The sequence below is a fragment of the Quercus lobata genome, chromosome 4 (assembly GCF_001633185.2).
Source record: "Quercus lobata isolate SW786 chromosome 4, ValleyOak3.0 Primary Assembly, whole genome shotgun sequence".
Taxonomy (NCBI): domain Eukaryota; kingdom Viridiplantae; phylum Streptophyta; class Magnoliopsida; order Fagales; family Fagaceae; genus Quercus; species Quercus lobata.
Genome location: NC_044907.1, coordinates 78003932 through 78012229, shown reverse-complemented (window position 1 = coordinate 78012229; position 8298 = coordinate 78003932). Strand labels below are relative to the sequence as shown.

At 35.0% G+C, this 8298-nt stretch overlaps 1 pseudogene; it reads left to right on the top strand.

Annotated features, from left to right (window-relative positions):
* Positions 1–293: 293 nt before the first annotated feature.
* On the top strand, positions 294–7091 carry LOC115983384 (annotated as a pseudogene).
* The last annotated feature ends 1207 nt before the right edge of the window (positions 7092–8298 follow it).

Genomic DNA, 8298 nt, shown 5'->3' with positions numbered 1-8298 from the left:
CTACGGTACACCGGACCCAAAGGTTAAAAGTAAAAACTTTTCCAATCATTTGCAATTAAAATGTGAAAAGACTTGAGAGCCGAGGCAGCTATTCTATTTCTACATCATAATTATGATCTAAGTTGTGTAATTTTTACGATTAAACGCTCTTTGTCTCAACGTGCAAGAAGTCCGGACTTGCATTGCACCTACTTGTTGGTTCTCTCTCTGTTTCAGAAATTTCATTTTCATTATCAAAACGCAAAGCACCGGAGAGAAAGTAAAGCTTGAATTTCTGGTCTGTAACTGTAATTTTCTGTTTATCGGAGTCTTCTATTCCGACCTGTAAAGCTTACCTGTTATCGCTTCTTGAACAACATCACTATCATCATAGAAACAAATTCTGAGAATTGGGTTTTTCACTTTTGTACTTATTGAACCAGATTTCAGGGTTTGATTGCAAATTTGCTTTCGAATAAAAAAATCTGGAATTGTAAATGGCTTATCATAAATATATGAAGCAATGAAATTTGAGTACTGGGCTATTTTATTTTATTTTATTTTTGATTGATTTGAAGTTGAATTGTTTATTTTATTTTACTTTCAAGTTTGGTTATATTTTGAAGTATCAGAAATATTAATAGAAAATCTGAGGTGTTGCTGAGTATTGGGTTTTTGGTTGCAAGTTCTAAGGGTGTGGATAAGTTGCTTATCTGAGAACTCAAGTTGTAGAATTGCTAGCCAACCAAAGACAAAGTCGAAGGGAGGAGTGGGGCAAAGATGCGGAGGATCCGGAGCAAGCAAAGCTTAGGGCTGGCCTTGATTCTGTGATAATCAGGGAGAAACCAAACGTGAAGTGGAGTGACATGGCCGGGCTTGAGAGTGCCAAACAGGCATTGCAAGAGGCTGTAATACTGCCTGTGAAGTTTGCCTAGTTTTTTACTGGTTAGTTCCTCAATCATTATTTTTAAGTTTTGGGTTATTTGCTTTTAGTTTTCTTGTTGAATCTTAGCATGCTTGCAATATGAATAAGCTTGATTTGGTTTATGGTGACACTTGATAACTTATGAATTTTCAAAAATATGCCATTGGTACAATAAATTCAAGTTTATCAGTTGCGGAGATTGTATGCTCCAATTGTATTACTCAGAATTTCTGACTTTCAAACTCTGCTTTTGTAATGGAAACTGTACAAATAAATCCCACCAGAAACAACTGAAAATATGTATGGAGAAGACATGTTGTAGTACAGTTGTACAATAAACAGCTCTTGTCAAACACCAAAGCAAAATTCTTATGGTTAATTGGGCTTATGTTCTGTCAGTTGAATTCAAAAAGGCTCAAATATTGGACTTTGATGGCCCAGAGCATTAGCCTAATTCTGAACATGAAAGAATCAGCTGAGTTTAGAGAAGGTAGAAAGGATATTTTAAGAGTTATTGTTGCCATTGCTTCACTGATTTTTTAGATTTTGGATGGTGTATCTTCCAATTGTAAAGATACATATCAAGTAATAATATCAACTATAATAAGTCTTAAGACCCATTTGAAAACCTTTTGCATATCAAGTTTCATTCTAAAGTTTGAGGGGTTTACATTGCTTCAATAGGTGAGGCACACTACTTAGCCATGAGCTCAGACTCAGACCATCCCTTGCACTTGGCTGTGAAATTTGCATCAAGAACTTGATTTTCCATTCCTAATAAACGGTGGGATTTGAACTGTCTACATTAAGAAGAGTCAAAAAGACATTATCATTAAATGCTTAAATTTAAAGATTCATGAACTGGCGACATACTTCCAGGCCATTTTCTGCAGTATTTCCTTCTGGAGCCACTAAAATAAATATCTTGTCACATATGGTACATCTTGATAATAAAAGAATCATTTGATCTCTTTTTCAGGGAAGAGAAAACCGTGGAGGGCTTTTCTATTATATGGTATGCCTGGAACGGGGAAGTCCTATTTAGCAAAGGCAGTGGCAACAGAAGCAGATTCAACTTTCTTTAGGTAAAAATTTGACCAATAAATAGCAAGTAACTAGACTACAATAACAGATAAAACAACTATGGATGGCAAGTTATTGGACTACAATAGCAAATTTTACAACTAAGGCTATATTTGTTGCCAATGACACATAATTGTGAGTTGTATATTTGAAATCTATGTGATCATCTATCTTAGTTCTTCTCCTTCTTTGAGTTTTGCCGCATAACTTTTTTTTTTTTTTAATATATATCTAAGAACCATTTGATCTCCTATGCTTATTTTTTAATAATATTTTACAATATCAGTTTCATAGTTTAAATTGTGCAATGCACTGAAATGTAAGCGATGAATGTTTGGAAGTAGAATAACTGAAAAGGAACCTGGTTTTACAGCCCTTGACAGGCAAATATTCATGATGACTTTACGAGAGAGTTGCAAGATCCGCACTAGTTAATTGGAAGCCTTTAGATTTCCAAGAAAATGATATCCTTCCATTATGTTAGATTACATTTGGATACACGAATCAATTCCTTTAAATGGTGTAGTCATTAGTTTATTTTACGATAATAAATGAGTTCACCTTAATTACTATGAAATATTTTAGGAAAACTCCAATATGCTCATTCAAATGCTATGGACACAATATCTTTTTTGTTTACCAAACTATAGGTCTGGATACTAAATTTTGATGGTATTGAGAGGATGCTGGATATATAGGTTTCTTATTGATGAAAGATTACCATAATACACTACTAGTCTACTACACTTTTTTTTTTTTTTGATAAGTAACAAAAATTTTATTAAAATAAGAAAACAGCCAGCTCGAGTACATTGGGAATGTACTACGGGGGCACAAATCAAGAACCAAAATTACAACGATCAAGTAAAACAATAAGAGAAGAACAAGAAAGATGACAATAAACCACACTCCAATCAAGGAGAGTGTGCAAAAAAAAAAAAGACTTAACCTCTAGTGTAGAACGTTCACATCTCTCAAAACTTCTAGCATTCCTTTCACGCCAAATACACCATATTAAGCAATGAGGCACAAGTCTCCAAAAATTTATGTTATGATGTCGTCCAAACATACCCTACCAAGACTTAAACAACTCAATAACCTTGTGAGGCATAACTCAGTGGATTACAAACAAATAGAACACCAACGACCACAACTCACAAGCTATGGAGCAATGAAGTAGAAGATGATCCACTGACTCCCCACAACTCTTACACATATAGCACCAATCAAGAACTAGCACACCACAATCCAGGATATCTAAAATATGGAACACCTTTGTTCTAATATGCAAATTTTCACAATCCAAAAGTTTCCTCCTTTTTTTCTCCCTTTTCTTTTTGAAAGAGGATAGTTTTAAGTAAAACGAAAATCCTATATGCTTTATAGAGTTTTTGGAGAGAACCAGGCTAAAAATTATAAGGGTTTAACTTGAGGACAGCTTTGTTGTATTGTAACTTCTAATGAAACAAGATGTGTGTTGAGTATAAGTGTAACCTCATCATTCCATGTTCTGGGGTAGGTCATGTAATGTGTTCCTATACATCTTCTATGTTCTAGTATGATCATTTTTCTAGGTAACTTAGTCTAAATGTTTAGATTATATGAGAGATTGCTATATTACTTACTTAGAAATATGATCTTGCAAGTATTGTAATATTGTTGCTTCTTAGGAGGATGTCAACCTTTTCCCCCTAGCAGCTGATCAACCATTTTATTGTTGAATTTCTATACTAGTTCCCATTTTTCCATTTGGTCTTCTATGAAGGGGGAAAAAACATTGAAGGAAATGTATTAAGCTTGGAGATTTCGTTTCTCTTGCAAAGAAATTTGACAAGTAATGTTATTTATGAATAAATAAATAAAATGCAAGAAGCCTACAAACTTGGTTAGGTTTCATTTGTGCATGGTCAACATGTCATTCTTATTCTCATCCATTTTCTGTTGATAAGTTTCGTTTGTGCGCTAATGCCCATATCTTAGTGATGATCTTTGCTTTCTATGCTTTCATTAGTGAGCCATAGTTAAACAGGGGCTTGGTTAGGCTTATTTGTGAAGCAGGAAATTTGAATTTCTGTTCCAAATGAGCATATTAGAATGGAGGATTTTGAAGAACTTTGTTAGGGGAGCATGATGCGATCTCCACTGAAATTTGCAAGATGCACACAAAGTCACAAACCATGCAAGAATGTGTAATGTATACCTTGGACTGTGAATGTAAGCATATGAGGATGCTCTCTTCATATCTTGTAACTGTCACGTCGTTCAAGTGAATTTGAATTTCCAAATGCATGCATGATTTACACTTCCAGTTGTATGCCCATGGATGTAGAATTTTTTTTTTTTTTTTTTTTTTTTTTTTGTCTTTATATTAATGGAATGTTGCCAACACATGACAAGTGCTAGATGCTGTCAATGCACAGTGTTTCGTCCTTAGATCGTGTTTCAAAATGGATGGGTGAAAGCGAAAAGCTAGTCTCAAATCTTTTCCAAATGGCTCGTGATAATGCTCCTTCCATTATATCCATTGATGAAATTGATTCCTTATGTGGCCAGCAAGGTGAAGGCAATGAGAGTGAAGCATCTCGACGTATCAAAACAGAACTTCTTGTATAGATGCAGGTATTTTGTGTTCACTGGAAGTGGATAAGAGCTTTGTTCCAAGCTTATCTTATACTAATACAACTGGCATCCTTATACTTTAGTAGGTGATATGCAATATTAAAAGCTTCCCTATCATCAACTTTTTTTGTTCTACATTTTCTTTTTCTCTTTTACTTTCCATAAGTGGTCTAGTTATTGTTTCAGTTGCTAAGCTATCTGTCTGTTAATTTAGGGAAAGATTATAGAAGTCATATAATTTACATATGTATATGCATTCTGCTTCCTGCCAATACCATTATGTATAGCGTTTAGACTTGATTTTTGGAGCTTAAAATTCTTAGGCCTTTCCTTTTGTCCATGAACAAAATTTTGTTAGAATAATGGTTAAATGATTAAATTCACAATTTTCTAATAGTTTTAGCTTTTGTGACAAAAAGTGGTCTTGAGTTCAAGCCTTGTCTCCAATCTACCTCCCAAAAAAGGGGAAAAAAAAAAGGTTACAATCATATGTGTTAAATTTGTTACGAGGACAGAATACCGGATCTTCTACTTTAGAGATTGGTGCATGGGCCTTATTGGAATGTAGTTAATTTTGTTACAAAGGCAGGCTGTACCTATGTCAGTTGACTATCAAGCATTCTCCTAGTTATTGCCGAGTCTCTTAGGCCATGGCCCATATGAAAAGCAGGTTCCATTTCACATTCTCCTCATGCTCACTCAAATTCTGGCCATAGGATCTCTTCCCTGTTCTCTCACTAATCCATCTTATGGTAGTGAAATATACAAACTGTTGCAATGGCTAGTGATCAAACTACCACCTGATAATTCTCCAATTTGAACTCTCAATAGCCGAGTCTGGAGTGTATGGTCTGACCTGGATTGAAAACATAGATCCCTTCCTACTCCATCTTTAGCCTACATCTCTTTTGTCTTATTCCCTACTACAATTATCTTTAACCTGCATTAGTTCTTAACTACATTAAACAGTGGTTGTTGCCTTTGGTTTTTCTACTGTTAATCTTCAAATGGAAATTTTCTTTAACACATTTCAGGGAATATGCAGTGATGAGCAGAAAGTTCTGGTTCTTGCCACCACGAATACTCCATATGCTTTGGATTAGGTAAGAAAACTTTGCTCCATTGGACCTAAGTTATAGAGTTTTATGACCTTCATTGCTTTGGGGTTGAGACTAAGGAAAATTAAATACAGGCCATCTGTAGGCGAATTTACATCCCTCTCCCAGATTTGAAGGCAAGGCAGCACATGTTTAAGGTACTGTGGTTTTGGTAGAGCCATAGTAATTGATTCTTTTGGAGCTTATGATTTGCTTAATATCCTCAATAGGTTTTTAATTTAATCAGGTCCATCTTGGAGACACTCCTCATAACTTAACTGAAAGTGATTTTGAGCATTTAGCTCACAAAATAGAAGGATTTTCAGGTTCACACATAGCTATTTGTGCAAGTGTCCAGTTTACATTAGTTTCTGGTGTCCCTTTTGAGATATTATATGTCTGAAAGCTGTTAGCTACCTCCTCTCTTTTGATAGGTTAAAGACGTTCTATTTGAACATGTTTGTCAAACCCGTGATGTGAAATTCTTCAAAAAGAACTCTAGCAACATATGGGTCCCTTGCAAACCTACTGAACGAGGAGCTTTTCAGGTTACCTTGCAGGAAGTTGATGCACAAGGCCTAGCTTCAAAGGTAAGTATTGGGTAGGAAACTGTTTTATTTATTATTATTATTATTAATGGACACTAAATAAAGCTCTAAACCAGAAATCATTGCCAAAATTAGCACTATAATCATATTTAGTGCTAGGTATCAATAACTTAAATAGAATTATTAAAGACTTATTCAATGCTGTGACTTATGTAGTTAGTCAATTTCAGAAAAGTAGGAATGAAGAAAAAAGTGGAAAAGAGAAGGGGGGATGGGGGTAGGGGAGAGATTTAACAAGAGCATGCCTCTATCTTATGTGCCTCATTCAATTTCATTAATGCACATTCAATGATGATTTTCTCTTCCATCAAAATTACACAATTCTTTGGAGGAAGGTCAATTTGTGGTATTTCTTCTCTAGCCTCGTTCATCCACTTCTTTTAATTTATATAATGACTTGAATGTAACTGGCTCGGGAATGTATGACTTGCAGATCCAGCCACCACCAATCACAAGAGTAGATTTTGATAAAGTACTTGCAAGACAGAAGCCAACTGTAAGTAAAGCCGATCTTGAGGTGCATGAGAGATTCACGAAGGAGTTTGGGGAAGAAGGCTGATTGCTTGAGTTTGAACACAAGGGATGATTAACTAGTAGAACAGGTAAAACCACTAGTATAGGTAAATGAAATATGTATATATAGTCATCAATATAGCTTGTAATAGAAAGTTCAGCGTCTTTTTAAGAGAACACCGTGCCATATTGTTTCAATCTCTGTCCGTCTCACCAGAAGAGGAAGAGGTGGAAAGCTCTTAATTGATGTATAGTGTTACTGGTCATAGTCTCCATATTCAATAATGATGATTGATAATCTTACCAATTTTTTTCCCATTTGGGTATGATCTCCTACCTGTTTGCCACTAGATGTTCATTGGAAACAATATCCTAGCTGCCGCTGGAACCAAATTTGTAATTAACCAATGATGGACATCTAAAATAGACATAGAAAACAAGTTGCTATATGATTGATATCGTTAATGAAAATTAGCAAATGATGACAGCTAAAAAATTTAGCGTTACGAGAGAACTACTGTGATACTATCTTATTGAGTATGCCCCAGGGTGCCGCCATTAAAAGCAAGGTAACCTAAGGATAAAACTCTAACGTTTGGAATGGAGGGAGAGAAGGAAGAAGGTGTTCTGGAGTCATGGAGTTCACCTCGTGTATAAAAAAAGTAGCGTCAATAATGAATCTAGGTGAAAAAATAAAATAAAATAAAAAAATTTTCAAATAACACATTGTAACTTTAACATGTGGAAGACATTATCACAGATAGCACCCCTAGCATAGTCTAGAAAGGTAAAGTTAAAAAATAAATAATAAATAAATAAAAAAACTGTAAAGCTTAACATAAAGATTCTAATTGTGTGCGTCAATAAAAAAACACTCAAGAAGGTTGGTGCTAAGTAGATAACTTACACAAATAATTTATAAGAACTAAAGGGTAAAAATTCCACAATAAGAGATCTAAATAACTGATTTCAAAGCAACAAGTAGCAAAATAGTTGTTTATTGATATGAAAACTATTTTTCCGAGGTACAATAGGTTGGATTGAAAGCTATAAAACTCAGTCTTATTCTGCTTCTCTCTCTCTCTCTCTCTATTTCTTCTCTGAGTCTTCTCTCTCTATTTTTCTAAACCCCTTTCCTACTGCACATCCCCCCTTTTTTAGGCACCTTTCCCTTCCTTATCTCTCCAGCTGGCTTGCCTCTAGCTAGATTTAGGGGATGCTTGTCCCATCACCCCTCTGCTATGCCATTGTTTCATCATGTAACAGGAATTTTGAGGGTGTCTTTACTGTTCAGGCTTGTCTATATGCATTTAATGTGGAAGAGGTTAGGTAAAGAACATCTCATTAATGTGGAGATGACTGGCTCTGTGACCTTTATCTCTTTTTGGAGTTTTCCAAGGCAATTTTGATGACGTGTGCTGATTATTGGAAATCTAAAGAATAAGCACACATTATCTCTCCACCTTCCAATCAA